Below are 15,708 nucleotides of genomic sequence, written 5' to 3' on the forward strand. Positions count from 1 at the left end.
GTGGCCTGACCCCTGCTTGTCCTGCTGTTAGAAGACAAGATTGCAAATCCAATGGGGCATACCTGGCCCCTCTGCTGCCTGAGTTGTGCCTGACAGTGACACTGTTCTGGGCCAGAGCAGTGCCTGAGCTGGTGCTCCTCTGGTGCAATCCCTCTTTCCAATTGCAGTAGTGATGCCATAGTCGCTGTTTACATGTGTGCAGGCTCCTGTAGCTCACGAGCCATAGACTCAAACGAGGTAGCCCGTACATCTGAGCTGCTGTTCCAGGCTCTTTGCAGATTGAGGCAGACACTTCCACGTCCTTTGATCTGCCTTGACCTGGCAAATGGATTCTTATGACTGCCAGACTTTATTTTTCCATGATGACTTTCAAAGGAAAGGGGATGTCCTGCAGCAGGAGGATGCTAACACAAGCCTGACTTCTGAGGAGGCTTCAGGATAGGGTTTTGTAATTAACTGAACGATGGAGTGGGGTTTGATGGGCTCTTTCCTTTGCATATCTCCAAGTGGAGAAATGGCAGCTTTGCCTGTCCTGGTGGTGGATGCTGGATTCCTGGGGCAACATCCTGAGTAGGAACTGCACCTTCCTCCAGGTCTCCTGGGAGGGTGGGGGTGGTCTAAGCATGGGTCCTGTTAGACTGGTGCATTTCAGGATACCTCTTCTTCACACCCAGCTCAGTGATGATGCTTGAGCTGAATGATGTCTTCCGCTGTGGCTTGGTACTTGATATTTATGGTACTTTCATAGGAGATCCTTGTAGCAGAAATCTGGCCCTTTGTAGCTCCCAGATCAGGACCTTTCTCTACAAGATTGTTTCCTGCTCAGACTCTCCTGACACAATGCTGGAGCACAATGCACTGAGCTGGGCAGAAGGTGCTGGACCTGCCCTGCCCTGAGCACCGTGCAGACCAGTTCCTTTCTTCTTTGTGCTTTTTGTCTGTCCAGTGCTGTCTGTCCCATTCAGCTCCTCTCTTTGAGGTTGATGTTGACTTGAAGGCATGGATTCCTGCTCTACCCTTGTGCCTGCTGCTCTGTGCTAGAGTAGGGATCAGCAGAGTGCCAGGGTGAGGGAGGTGGAGCAAAGTCAGGACTAGTTGTGGCCTCTAGCTGTGGGAGTAGGACATTGGTTGTCCTCTGGGCAACTTCTGTGATGCCACCTCTGGTGTTCAGGGCTTGTTTTGCCTGAGATTTAATTAAATGTGACCCTCTTTATGAGGAGGGTCTCTTGTCCATGGGAGTAATAAAGCAGGGTGAACTATTTAATTTATCCTTCTCTGTGCTTGAATCAGCTCATCTGCTGCTGCGAGCCCTGATGTTTTCAGTATCCTGTCCCAGGGGATGTGGGGTGAGCTGAGGTTACACAGTCACAGCCTGAGAGTCTCTGCAAGGGGTCCCTGCTCCAGGCCATGTTCCCATGCCCTTCTCCATCCCCTCTGAGCTTCCCCTGGGGCTGGGATCCCCCCCCCCGCCGCTTCTCCTCACCACTGTGGGCTGGAGTCACAAAGCCACCCACCCCTCTTCCAGTGCTTGTACCTTCACCCAGCTGCTCCTCCAGAAGCTGTGCTGGGGGCTTGTGCTCCTCAGGTGGTGCTGGAGTCGTTCACAGCCCTCCCTCGGAGCTGGCCCCCGTGGCTGCCCATGGTGCTCTGCACTGACTCCTTCCTGCAGGGGCAGCCAGAGGGGACCACACTGCAGCCATGTCCCTCTGCCTTGTCCTGAGGGTGGCCAACCTCAGGGTCTGGGGGTCAGAGGCACCTTTCCTTGCTCCTCTGGTGAGCTCAGACCCTCTGTGCTGCAGAGCCCTCAGGGTGGAGCCAGCATGGGGATGCAGCCAAGTCTTCTGCAGCTGCAGCCTCTTTCAGGTGGTGCTGATGGTAGCCACAAGCCCCAGACAGGGCAAGGAGGAGGGGGATAATTGCCCTCAGTTCCCATTTGAAGCCTTTGCTTGGCTGCAGAGCGCAGAGCCTGTGAGAGCTTTCAAATGCAAGAGAGGATCATTGTCTGCGCTCAGTGATGCTCTGTGCTGAGTTCTTCCCCTGCTCCATGGCCCAAGGAAACATCCTGGCCATGGCCTGACAGTGCTGGCCCTGCAGGACGGTGCTGAGGATGTCAGGAAACTGAGGGGCTGGGCAGCAAGGCTGACCTCTAGCTGTGCCTCTGGCCTGGCCATGCTGTTTCTGGGTCCCTGATGGGTCCAGCCTGTGCTTGGTCCTCACCTGAGTGTCTGGGCTGCGTTCACTGCAGTGTCATTCACCATGGGGGCTGTTACCTGTTCAGTGCTTGTCTGGGAGCCACAAGACCTAGGTCTGTGGCCAGGTCTGTAAGCAATGCACTGGGTAATGTGGGTGCCACCTTCCCTTCAGGCTCTGTTGCCTCCAGTGCTTTAGCACAGGTCTGTGAAGGCACCTCCATGGCTCCGGTCACATCTGGTGCCTGCCTTGTGGAGCTGTGGTGGTACTGGGAGCAGCTGGGGCAGAGCTCTGCTGTCCCAGCCATGGCAGCTCCTACCAACCTGCCTCAGCCCTGCCACGCTGGAGCTTGTCAGAGCCAGGGTCACACCACACAGACCACGCTCATGTCACTGCATTCATCACAGGTGCTGGGGTGAGGCTGCTCAGGGGGGCCCCACTGTCAGACCCTGGTGATGGGGGTGCTTACTGGGGGCATGGTGCCCTTGGCCCTTGCCTGGACTCAACCAGGGAACAAGCCTGGCACCCAGAATCTTATCCTTGTCCTCAGGCACGTGGTTTGGGAAGGATCCAGTCGCCCAGGTCTATTTGTAGTCTCACTCTTCTCCTGCCCAGCTTCATGCCCTTCTCACGCCCTTGGAGGCTGGGCTCTGTGCCCGGCTGCCCCCTTAGAGAAGGGCTGTTCTCCCAGCACAACAATTATCCCAAATGCCAACAGGAGCAGCTGCATCTGGAGCCCCCAGCCTGAACCTCTCATGTTCTTTGCTTTTCTTCTGTGCATGGTCAGGAGCTGCTCTGCCCATCACGGGCCCTCACTGCTCTGGCTGGTCTGCAGCATCTCCTGTGCTGCCAGCCCATGTCCTGAGCACCCCTAACCCATGCAGATCCCTGGGAGATGAACTGAGGATGTGATGACTTGGAGAAGGCCCTGTGTCCTGAGGCTGGTCCTCACCAGGACAGGGAGCCCTGGGTCATGCAGGGCTGTCTTGGCTAAAGGGGTGCCTGGTGCATTGCAGACCCGTGAGCTGGCACCTGATACCACTCGCTCATCCCCTTGGTCCCTCGTATTCTCCTGTCCCAGACCATCCTTTTACCTTGTTGCCACAGCCCTGCTTGTATCCCAGATTCCAGCTTGCCAAAGCCTTTCTCCTCTTGGCAGATACAGAACTGCCTCCTACCTTAGCAGCATTACCTGACTTCATGCTCCCCATTCCTCCTGCTGGCTGCAGCCATGGAAAAGTTTCATTTTCCACTGAGGCTCGGTGGAACCAAGATCTAGGTGGCAATGGACTGGGTTTGCCTTCTGCTCTGTGGGATCTGGCAGGGGCAAAGGTGGGCGAGCCTCTGCTGCCCCATCCCAGCTCATTCCCAGGGGGAAACTGGAGCCAGGTGCCCTCAACATCTCCATCATGGGTGGCGTGAGCACAGCACCCTGGCTCTGCTCCAGCGCCCGGCCAGCTCCCTACAGGTCTGGCCATAGCTCCAGTCCAGCCCAGTGCTCCCAGCACAGCCCCCCGGAGGTACAGCTCCCTCCTGGGAGCCCCAGCACAGCAGGGTGGCGCTCCCGGAACTCCTGCTTGGATCGCAGCTGCGTGCGGATCCGGGCTGAGGCCACGCTCCCATGGGAGCAGGAGGCAGCTGCCATCAGACCCCCCCTGTTCCCTCGCCCTAAGAGAGGCGGCTACTGGGGACCACAGCCGCCTGTAGACACAAGGTGTCCCCTTGTTGGCACTTGGTGGGGTGCAGCCCCCCTCCTCCTGCCCTGCCGTCAGCTCTGCTCGCTGCTCCTGAGAGATGGGACCGTGCCAAGCGTGCCCAGGCCAGCACAGCCCCGGACAGGGACAGGGACAGGGACAGGGACAGGGACAGGGACAGGCAGCTGAAGGGGCAGGAATGGCTGCATGGACGGAGCCTGCTGGAAGCTGGGCTGCAGGCACGGCCCAGGGAGTGATGAGAACCCTCCACACGATGCCACTGTTTGACTTCTCTGCCTCAGTTTCACAGCTGCAGACAGGAGCACATGGACCAGCAGGTCCCCAAGGCAGCAGACGGGATGCTCTGTGCCTGCACAGCTGCAGCAGCCGAGCACTTCTCCTCCATCTGTTCGCACACCTCGCAGGTCCAGGCAGGCAGGTTTGATCTATGAAAGAGGTCTGGGGGGTCGCTAATGCCCCAGGGAGCACCAGGCAGGGATGGGGCAGCTGCAGGGATGTCCCCTGGCCCCTTTCCTTGGGAGAGAAAAAGAAACCATCATCAAATCTTCCCACCAGGAAGCTGGCAGCAGCAGGGCCTCCTGCTTGGATCTGCTCTGCCTGCACAGGAGCATCCTGCAGGCACCCCCAGGCAAGGGCCATGGCCAGGGCTGCACCTCTGTGTCCTGTGCATGGGGCCCCACGGGGCAGCGCTGAGGCACAGCAGTGACAGCCCAATGCACGCAGGATGTCCTAATCCCTGCTCCTCGATCCCCGTGCCCTGGGATGGCTTCCAGCCGCCAAGCCACCAAAGAGGGACTGGCGCTGGTCAGGACCTGCCTGCGAGGAGGCTGTCCCAAGTGACCCTGCTGTGGTGCCAGCAGACACTGAACCAGGTGCCAGCATCACAGGGTGGGCAATTTGGGCAGATCTGCAAAGGAGGTGGGCAAGGGAAGCAGAAATGTGGCCACACCGTACTGAGAGTGTGCCCCAAAGTGTGGGTAGTTTCCCCCTTAGTACTGCTGCACACACATGCATGGCAAAAGATTTACCTGCATTTACTGCTCAGGGTCCCCAGGAGGGATGTGACAGGTTCTGAACAAGCAGAGGTAGTGGCAGATGTCCCTGCTCATTGCAGGGGGATTGGACTAGATGAGCTCTGAAGGTCCCTTCCAACCCAAACCAGTCTGTGATGCTGTGTGGAGCTGAGGGGTGAAGGAGCTCTCCAGGTGAGCTGTGCCACAGGCAGCGCTGAGCATGGTGGATGCCAGGGTGTGGGCAGTGACAGTCCTGTCTTCAGGGTCTTGAGTGGGGTTTTGCATTGCTTCACTTCCACAAAGGCACTGAGCAGCTCTCAAGCCACAGTGGCTTTCCTGTCCCTGCTGAAGAGGAACAGCTCCCATGAGGACAGCTCCCACCACACAGAAAGAAACAGTCCTTTAGTTCTTACTGACTAAGAAAAGAAACCCAAAAGTCGTTGCCTCAGCCCCCCTGGTTTTGTTTAGGCCAAAATGAAAGTATTTTGTGGTGTTCTGAGTTCAGTTTGGGCTTTGTAAACACACTTCCTTTTTTTCTGCTGCTGTATTTAGGGCCAGTGGAAACGTAAAAGCAATTTCTAAGTAGCACAGAGCAAAATGGCCCTGACCGGGTACTTCTGGCTGAGCTCTGCCCTGCAGATAGCTTCTGCTTCCTTGGGATGCTTCCAAAAGTCTTCATTAGATCTTAAAATCTTCTAAAACCTTCTATCTTCCTGGCCATCTTGGAGCAAGCTCAGCTGGATGGGTCAGGGTTTTAGCATTAAATATTTAATATTGATGGCTTAGGAAGAGAATAATTTGGGATTGTAGGAGACATTGAATCATAGAATCATAGAATAGTTAGGGTTGGAAAGGACCTTAAGATCATCCAGTTCCAACCCCCCTGCTATGTGCAGGGACACCTCACATTAAACCATCTCACCCAAGGCTCTGTCCAACCTGGCCTTGAACACTGCCAGGGATGGAGCATTCACAACTTCCAACACAAACCAAGCTGGGATTCTGGGACCTGTTCTGCCAGGTCCCTTCACTACCTGGGCTGGCACCCACACCCTCTGCTGCAACCACAGTGTCTGTGCTGGCTGGAGGCTCCCACTTGCAGGGTAATGCAGGGCCAAGGCAGGTTTGTCCATCTCTCCAGCTGCCAGCCCAGCCGCAGGGCAGGAGGTGCTTTTCCCTGTCCCCATGTGTGCCAGTGTCAGGCTGTGAGAGCCACCCAGGCCTGGGCATGTGCCTGGCACTGCAGACAACTGCTGCAGCTCGAGAGCTCCAGCACAGCCAGTGAGGGTGCTACAGAATACACTCATGCCAGAGAGATGGGGAGCTGCCAGAGGGACACTCCAGCACAGACAGCAGGGTGCCAGTGCTCCTGGCACTGCTGTGGGGGAATGCAACGGGATTCAGGCACTCCTGCAGAAACCCCCTGCCCTGGGCAGACACGTGGGCACAGGCACGGGCACAGCATGTTCATGGTCCCATCGTGCCAGGCTGCGCTGGCACTGTGCACACCATGGTTATGGTCACACTGTGTCTGTGCTCACACTGTGTCCATGGTCACATCATATCTGTGCTCCCACCCCACCAAACTGTGCCACCCACCCCACACAGCAAGCCCCTGCCCTCCCACTTGGTTCCTGCCTCCCCAGCAAGGCAAAGAGGAAGGATCCCCTTCATGGGCAGCACTAGGGCTCAATATCCATTCCAGTGACCCCACATCCACCCAGACACTCCACATCCACCCACAGTCCCCTGTGGGATGCCCCTGGGCAGTGCCAGTGCTGGGAGGGGAAGCAGCACCACGAGGCTGGAGAGGCACCGCATCCTGCAGGAGCCTGGGAAAACCAGGCCCAGTATAAAATTAGCCAGAGCTTTTATTGCTGGGATTTTATTTTTAAGTGCAATGGAAAATCCATTGCTGGAGGGAAAATTCGGGAGGCTGGAGGCAGGCAGTGGGATACGAGCGTACCTCTGCCCCATGGTGAGTGTCCTGCTCAGCCCGAGGTGGGACCTGGATGCAGAGTGAAGTCTGTGCGGCAGCAAGGGCTGCGAGGAGCTGATCCTGCTCCCTGGGATGCACATAGGGTGGTGCATGAGGAGCACATGAGCATAAGGGAGGATGAGCCCTGCCTGCAGGCACCACCATGAGAAACTCTGGTGGGAAGGGACCTTCCTGGCTAAGCAGGATGGGAGCATCCAGCCAGAGAAGATACAAGTGGGCACCTGGAAACAGCACTGTCCGTAAGAGGCTGGGGAAGGAAAGAGCCACTGGTTCTTCCAGTATATGATGTGAAGGTGGGAGCCAGGTTTAACTCAACCTGAAGTAGGCAGTTCTCCACTCAGGGGTGGCAGGAGCTCCTTGTGGAGGGATTGTGCTGATGCTGGGGATTTGCCTGTGCTCAAAGGGGGGTTTTTGACAAGTCCACAAAGGAGGGATCTACTCACGAGTGTAAATACAGGAAATGAGCTGGAAATAGCTGGAGACAGGGAGAGGGCTCAAGGGAAGCATCACATACACTTGGTCGTCTTTGTCATCTCTGGACACTGCTGGGTGGCAGGAGGGGACAGTGGGGACATCATAACTGTGTTACTGGTGGCTGCTCCCAGGCTTATTTGCTGAGAGGTGCATGCGAGCCAGGAGTGCAGCGAGCACAGGCTCTGGCTGGACCCCAAGATGGTTATTATTTAAACCAGTGAAACTTGTACCTGTAAAGGGCCTAAGCCTGGTTCCTTGGTGAGCTTCTCACCATGAGCTGCCTGGTGACTCCCAGGGGAATCCAGTTACCCCAGACACTGGAAATGTGGCTCCTCACACAGACTACTGAAGCCGTGGGACCTGGCACCCGTCTCCTCCCACTCTGCAGTGGGACAGTCCTGGCAGGGGGTGAGAGGAGCCTGAGCTCCATCTGCAGCATCAGACAGGGCTCAGGATCTCCCTATGGGCCCATGTGCCTCTGGCTGATGCTGGCTGGGATGCGGCAGCTTGGCCCCAGCTGTGGGAGCCCTGCTGTGGTCCAGCACCCAGTAACCAGAACAGAGCTGAAAGGGTTGACCTCAGGGCTCCTTTCCGAAAGGAGGCACTTGTGCAGTGAGAAAGGAGAGCTGAATCATGACAGATACATGCAAGCTTTCCTACATGACAAGGTGGGGGATGGATGCGGTGGGCAGGCTCCTGGCAGCAGTTTGGCTCTCAAAGCACACTCAGAGGCCGAGCAGGCTCCTGCTGCAGGAACGTGGAGGTGTGGATCCTCCCTGGGTTGCAGGTGGACATCTGTTCCACCATGGACCTCCATGGGCTGCAGGAGCACAGCCTGCATCACCAGCATCTGGGCCCCTCACTGCAAAAGAGACACTGAGGGGCTGGAGTGGGACCAGAGAAGGGAAATGGAGCTGGTGCAGGGCCTGGAGCACAAGTGTGATGGGGAAGGGCTGAGGGACCTGGGGGGCTCAGTCTGGAGAAGAGAAGGCTCAAGGGGGACCTGATGGCTCCCTACAACTGCCTGATGGAGCCAGGAGGGGCTGGGCTCTGCTCCCAAGGAACAAGGGATGGGACAAGAGGAACCAGCCTCAAGCTGCACCAGGGCAGGTTTAGATGGAGCTGAGGAACAGTTCCTGCCCCAGAGGGTGCTCAGGCATTGGAACAGGCTGCCCAGGGCAGGGCTGCAGGCACCGTCCCTGCAAGTGTTCACACAGCGTGGAGACGAGGCCTCAGTGCCATGGGCTAGGGGTGGCCTTGGCAGGGCTGGGGTGAGGGTTGAGCTGGATGAGCTTAAAGGGCTTTTCCAGCCTGGCTGGTTCTGATTCTGTAATTCTATGGTCTGCACCACAGGCGGATCTGTTCTGGTGCCTGGAGCACCTCCTGCCCTCCTCCCTCACTGACCTTGCCATCTGCAGAGCTGCTGCCCCCCATATTCTGGCTCCTCTCTTCAGCTGCTGTGCAGTGGGTTTTACCCTTTCTTAACGATGTTATTACAGAAGAACCACCAACCTTGCTCTTTGGGCAGTGGTGGCTCCATCTTGGAGATGGCTGCACCTGGCTGGGCCCAACATGGGAGCAGCTTCTGGTGTCTTCTTATAGAAGCCACCTCTGCAACCTGCTTCAGCCTCAGTGACTTGTTTAAGCGGTGCCACCCCAGGCGTGGGCCCTGCAGCCTCTAACAGCTGTGTGGGACTGTGTTTCTTCAGACTGCTTTGCAAGCATTAGTGAAGGAGAGGGGTTGGACCCATCCTGAGGCTGGACCCATCCTGAGGCTGGACCCCGGCTGCCGCTGCCCGGTGCCATGGGTTAGGCAGGGGATGTGCCGCAGTCCCTCATTGCTTCATGCTGAAGCAACCCCCTCTCACCTTTCTGAGGTCTGCACTAAGCCAGCTGCCCATCCTGGGGTGGCCTGAAGAGAACCCATGGAGATGTCTCTGTTTTGGGGCAGGAACAGAAAACCTGCAGCACCAGGGTGCGTTTAAGGGTGTCCATCTGCAGCTGGAGAGATTCCCCTGCATACTCAGAGCATCCATCTGCTCAGTACTGTGCAGTAGTGAGGAAGAAGAGGAAACGAATGAGGCTTTCAAGGGCTTTTTGAGAGTTTCACAGCAAATGATTTTCTCAACTTGCAGCTGGTGGCATCCCATGATGAGCTCCGAAGCTCCAGTTCTCCCTGACAGATAAATAAAACTCTGGTTTTGCAGTTGTGTTCAAAACCTGAAAAGTGAAACTCTGAAAATGCCTGCAGCTCACAAACTCTTCCTTCCTTTCTAAATGTCAGGATTTGGGGTTATTGACTCCCATGTTTGAGGTTTGAGTCAATTGAGACAAAAACCTGAAGGGAGCTGGGGGTGCATGGGGAGTTCAGCAGGCAGGTTCATACAAAAGGCCCCAGGGTGGGCAATGCTGGTGAAAAAGGAGGGTTATACACGTTAAAAAATGGGTTTTAAGAAGTGATGACAACTGATTCATTCCCTGGCTGGGTATGGATCCGTTCAACAGCCTGACCTCAGTGAGAGACAATTTCATGACAGCTCCACGAAGCTCATCCCTGCTCCCAGGCGGCCCTGGGGAGCACTGGGTTTGCTGGAAGGAGATGAGCCCGGATGCTGGAGGGCTGCTGGGAGGCGGATGCTGAGGAAGTGTCTCCAGAAAGGTTCCCAGTGGCATTTGCCCAGGGCAGGAGCTGTCAGGAGGCCCAGGCAGTGCGGCAGGGCAGCACCAAGGGCTGGGAAGCAATATGGGAAAGGAAGGGCTCCCGTGGCTGAGTGTTGGCCGAAAGGTAGATCCTGCTCCCCCGACCTTGTGCTCCAGAGGGTCCCTTTGCTGCTATCCCTGCAAACGGGTCCTTGTAAACAGCCAGGTGCATCCCAAGCTGCTCCTGGCACCTCGCGCTGCCCTTGCTGCTGTGGTGGTGGGAGGTGAAATCTGTCCTGCATGTACCATCATCTGTCCTGTGTGTGCTATCATCTGTTCTGTGTGTGTCATCATCTGTCCTGTGTGTGCCATCATCATTTGTCCTGTCTGTGCCACCATCTCTTCTGGTGTGCCATCATCTGTCCTGTGTGTGCCATCGTCTGTTCTGCATGTGCCATCATCATTTGTCCTGTCTGTGCCATCATCTGTCCTGGTGTGCCATCACCTGTCCTGTGTATGCCACCATCATCTGTCCTGTGTGTGCCATCACCTGTCCTGTGTATGCCATCATGATCTGTCCCATGTGTGCTACCATCATCTGTCCTGTGTGTGCCATCTGTTCTGTGTGTGCCATCATCATTTGTCCTGTCTGTGCCACCATCTCTTCTGGTGTGCCATCATCTGTCCTGTGTGTGCTATCATCTGTCCTGCATGTACCATCATCTGTCCTGTGTGTGCCATCATCTGTCCTTTGTGTGCCATCACCTGACCTGTGTGTGCCATCACCTGTCCTGTGTGTGCTATCATCTGTCCTGCGTGTGCCATCTGTCCTGCGTGTGCCATCATCATTAGTCCTGTCTGTGCCACCATCTCTTCTGGTGTGCCATCATCTGTCCTGTGTATGCTATCATCATCTGTCCTGGTGTGCCATCACCTGTCCTGTGTATGTCATCATGATCTGTCCTGTGTGTGCTACCATCATCTGTCCTGTGTGCTGTCCTGTGTGTGCTATCTTTACCTGTCCTGTGTATGCCACCATCATCTGTCCTGTGTGTGCCATCATCTGTCCTGTGTATGGCACCATCATCTATCCTGTGTATGCCACCATCATCTGTCCTGTGTGTGCTATCTTTACCTGTCCTGCCTCCTTCACACTGAGGATGGGGAAGGACGGGCCAGTGGGTCCCATGTCGCTTGTTCCTCAGCCTGTTACCATGAGCCTCATCAGGTGCTGCGCCACAGCCCCATGAGCAGAGCTGACAGCACTGGGAGCCTGGCACCCTGTGCTGCCCCATGGCCGGATGCCCGCAGCGTCTGCTCTGTCTTGTGAGGGCTCCTGGCAGGGCAGCCGGGAGAACCCAGGGGCGCTTTGCCAGTGAAGCCGCCTATTTCCTGGCTGCTTTGGTGCCTGGACAACAGGGAGCAGATCCCTTGCCGTGGGAGCCCCTCCTGGGCTGGCATCACAGAGACGCTGCCCTGGGAAACAGGATGGAGAAAAGGGTTTAGAAAGTAAGGGAAGAATGGAGACTTATGCTCGGGTTTGATCTGCCTTCCAGGCAAGCATCCTTGCCAGGAGGAGGATTATAGCCTTGGATACACTGGGGGCTTTCCAGTCCTTCAGTGTCTGCAGGATGAAAAACCCTGGCCTTGAAGCCAAGCCTCAAGTTCACTCGGGAGCTCCCATCTTCAGGGTGTCGAGGCAAAGCTACTGGCTCAGCAGGACCTGCCCTCACTCATGCTTCCATTTGCTGCACCCCCTTATTTTTCTCCTTTGGTTGGATTTACAGCTTCATTGCCCACAGACTCAAACCCAAACCAAAACGCCTTGCATACATGTGCTGTAGGCTTGCTCAGTGCTGGGGCCAGTGTGGGTGCTCCCAGCTATTCCCAGCAGGCACTTGCTCCTGGCCAGCCCTGAGCTGGCTCCTGCTTATAGGTAATGATGGAAACGTGGAGATGTGGTGGGAGCATCCCAAGCAAAAGCATCATTCTGGCTCCACCTGGACGTCTTTGCTGGGCTGAGGGATGCACCCCCCAGTAGCACAGGCTACTGGGAGGTTTCCTGGTACCCTGCACGATTTTGGGACTCCTCCATGAGAGGCAGTGAGATACCTGGGAGAGAATCATCACAAGCTGTTTGGGAAGCCCGGACACCAAAGTCCTTTGGTTGGACCCTGAGGAAGTGACAGCTCTGGTTTGCCTGCACCCTCCCAGACATACACCTCATTTCTGAGATGAGTCTCCAAGGCTGGGTCCATCCGGATCCTGGGCCCAGCAAGAGCTGTGCAGTTCATCCAGTGTCACTGGGAGCAGGTCACAGCCATGTCATTGGGCTGGGCATCCTGTGCTGCTCCCAGGCAGGATTGGGATTGGGATTCCACCTCCCACGGGCCACAGCCTGTGGCTGAGGAGAGATCCCCTGCCCTTGTCCCCTGGTTCACACGCTGCTCATGGGGCAGACAGGCTGGGGACACCTGCATGGCCTCTCCCCATCCTGGATGTGATGCTGGTTGCACAGGGACCATGCTATTCTCTCCCTGCCTGCTGCTCCCTGCCCTGTGTGTCCCTAAGAGTAACCACAGCCCCTTTGCTCTCCTGTGCTCCCTCAGGAGCTGGTCAGGACCACGCTGGGGCTGCTGTCAGGGCTGAGGTCAGTGTTGTGCTGTAGCAGCTCTTGAGTGCATTGTGGGACTGTGTGCACATTGCTCATGGCTGGCCCACGCCGGTGGCTCATCCTAGTCCCAAGACCATTGAATGTTCCTGGATGCATCTCCCCTGCACTTGCTTTTGGCTGAGGAGCTTGCAGATGGGAGCAGCAAACCCTGTTCCTAATCTCTCACGTTGGGCCCCCGCCTGTTGCAGCGTCTCCAGGCTCATTTTGTTCTTCCTGTTATTTCCCAACCACACATGGAGCTGCAGTGTTCCAGATGTGCCGCCCACCCGTTGCTCCCAGATGTGCTTGTCCATGCTTATTGAAGACACTGGGAAGCTGTAAGCCCCACCACCAGCAAACCCCAACATCTCCAGGCACCATCTGCCAGGCCCAGCCAGTGAATTCTTCCTTTTGCTCCAGTATCTCTACTAACCATTCTTTCAGCTTAGGCCACCCGCACCCAGGTGGCACCTTGTCAGATGGTTTTGTTGCAAGTGGACTGGAAAAACCTCTCCCCTTTGTCCAGGAAGAGGTCATCCCATCCGGAAAGTGGTTATCTCCTCCGGGAAGTGGTTATCCCAACTGGGAAGTGGCTATTCCATCCGGGAAGTGGTTATCCCAACCGGGAAGTGGCTATTCCAACTGGGAAGTGGTTATCCCAACCGGGAAGTGGCTATTCCAACTGGGAAGTGGTTATCCCAACCGGGAAGTGGCTATTCCATCCGGGAAGTGGTTATCCCAACTGGGAAGTGGCTATTCCATCCGGGAAGTGGTTATCCCAACTGGGAAGTGGCTATTCCATCCGGGAAGTGGTTATCCCAACTGGGAAGTGGCTATTCCATCCGGGAAGTGGTTATCCCAACTGGGAAGTGGCTATTCCATCCGGGAAGTGGTTATCCCAACCGGGAAGTGGCTATTCCATCCGGGAAGTGGTTATCCCAACCGGGAAGTGGCTATTCCATCCGGGAAGTGGTTATCCCAACTGGGAAGTGGCTATTCCATCCGGGAAGTGGTTACCCCAACTGGGAAGTGGCTATTCCATCCGGGAAGTGGTTATCCCAACTGGGAAGTGGCTATTCCATCCGGGAAGTGGTTATCCCAACTGGGAAGTGGCTATTCCATCCGGGAAGTGGTTACCCCCCGGGAAGTGGCTATTCCATCCGGGAAGTGGTTATCCCAACCGGGAAGTGGCTATTCCATCCGGGAAGTGGTTATCCCAACCGGGAAGTGGCTATTCCATCCGGGAAGTGGTTATCCCAACTGGGAAGTGGCTATTCCATCCGGGAAGTGGTTATCCCAACCGGGAAGTGGCTATTCCATCCGGGAAGTGGTTACCCACCGGAAGTGGCTATTCCATCCGGAAGTGGTTTTGGGGTGGTTTGGGGTGGTTTTGGGGTGGTTTGGGAAGTGGCTATTCCATCCGGGAAGTGGCTATTCCATCCGGGAAGTGGTTATCCCAACCGGGAAGTGGCTATTCCATCCGGGAAGTGGCTATTCCATCCGGGAAGTGGTTATCCCGCACTGCTAGGTGGGTAACACACTCCTCACCTTCTCATTTTTGTTCCCCACCTGCCACTTTGCCCTCAGTGGATGTTTCATTCTGCCTGAGTCCTACAGCAATGGGACAGGCTGGTATGGGAATGCCATCAAGACCCGTTTTCCCTGCGGAGCCTGCGCCTCTGCTCAGAGCTGGGGGAGGAAAGCCCCGTATCACTCATGCTGCTGAGCTGCAGTCAGTGTCCACACCAGCTGCATGGGATGTGGAAACACCAAGAGCCTGCAGGCACCTCAGGCTTGCTGGTGGCACATCCTCATCCAGCTTTACCTGGGACTAAGCTCTCAGGGTTTACCCAGGTGTGAGGTGAGCAAAAGGCACCAGCACAGCTGGGAGTTGGAGCTCCTGATGTGGTTTCCCCTTTGCCTGTGACATCCATGCTCTCTGCTGGGTTTCCTTTACCATGCCTCATCTCACAGCTACACCTGGCCCCTCTCTGCCATACCCCCTAATGGAGGTACCCCAGACACGGGATGTGAGCATGAAAATGGGCATTGAATGGTGGGGAACTGACTGTGCCTCGCAGCAAACCCCAGCCCTCCATCTGCCTGATTAAATGGTTATTTCAGGTTACTGTAAGTGCCTGGTCATGCTGAGGGTCTCTGTCCCTCCTCTATCAAAGCAAGCCCCTAACATTTCACCATCTGCCTCTGTCTCTGGGGACACTCAAGGCAGGATGAAGAGATGGAAAGCAGCCCTGCAGGGGAGGACTTAGGATACAGGAAGATGACAGATTGGACAGCAAAGAGCGGACATGGGCATGAGGACTGTGGGATGCTCTCTGGTGGTGGTGCCACCAGTAAATGGGTGGTGGCTCCTGTAAATAGGTGACAATGAGAAACCTCCCCTTCCTGGGGCTGACTCTTGCTGGGCTCAGGGCAACTGTGTCCAGGTGCTCCCTGCCTGAACACACTGCCATGGAGATGTGTCTGGCTCTACACGGGTCTGCATGGCTGTCATTCCCTTTGCATAGCTGGGAGCATTTCCATCCCAGTGCACTGCAGCTCTCGGTGCCTCCCTGTTTGTGCTGGAGGTTGAGTCTCTTGGGACACCAGCAGTCAGCCAGGGCTCCCTCAGACCGTGGCTCAACCCTGCCACTCCATGGGGCCAGCCAAAGAGCAGCAAATACAACTCCATGAAGGAGGAAGAGCCCCGTTTGCAGTGGGAAGGGATGGGAACCCTCTGCTCCATGCCAACCTGGGAACAGTGTGGCCAAACCTGTGCAAGACCAAGGTTCATACCCACATCTCCACTCAGATCCCAGGAGGGTCCCACCACACCAAGTAACCACCTGCCAGAAAGGGACTTGCTCCAAAGTCTCCACAAGCAAAATGAGGATAAGGAGCAAGGGACCATTCCCACTCCCACAGGGCTCCTCCAGCCCCATCTCTGCTCATTACTAGTCAGAAAAGAGATTTTTTTGTTCCTTTTCAGGCTCTGAAGGCCTCTTCTCAATGCTCTTCTGGTCT

The sequence above is a fragment of the Neopsephotus bourkii genome, unplaced genomic scaffold (assembly GCF_033783945.1).
Source record: "Neopsephotus bourkii isolate Nb327-2 ecotype Australia unplaced genomic scaffold, CSIRO-AGI_Nbou_v1 NB_659, whole genome shotgun sequence".
NCBI lineage: Eukaryota > Metazoa > Chordata > Aves > Psittaciformes > Psittacidae > Neopsephotus > Neopsephotus bourkii.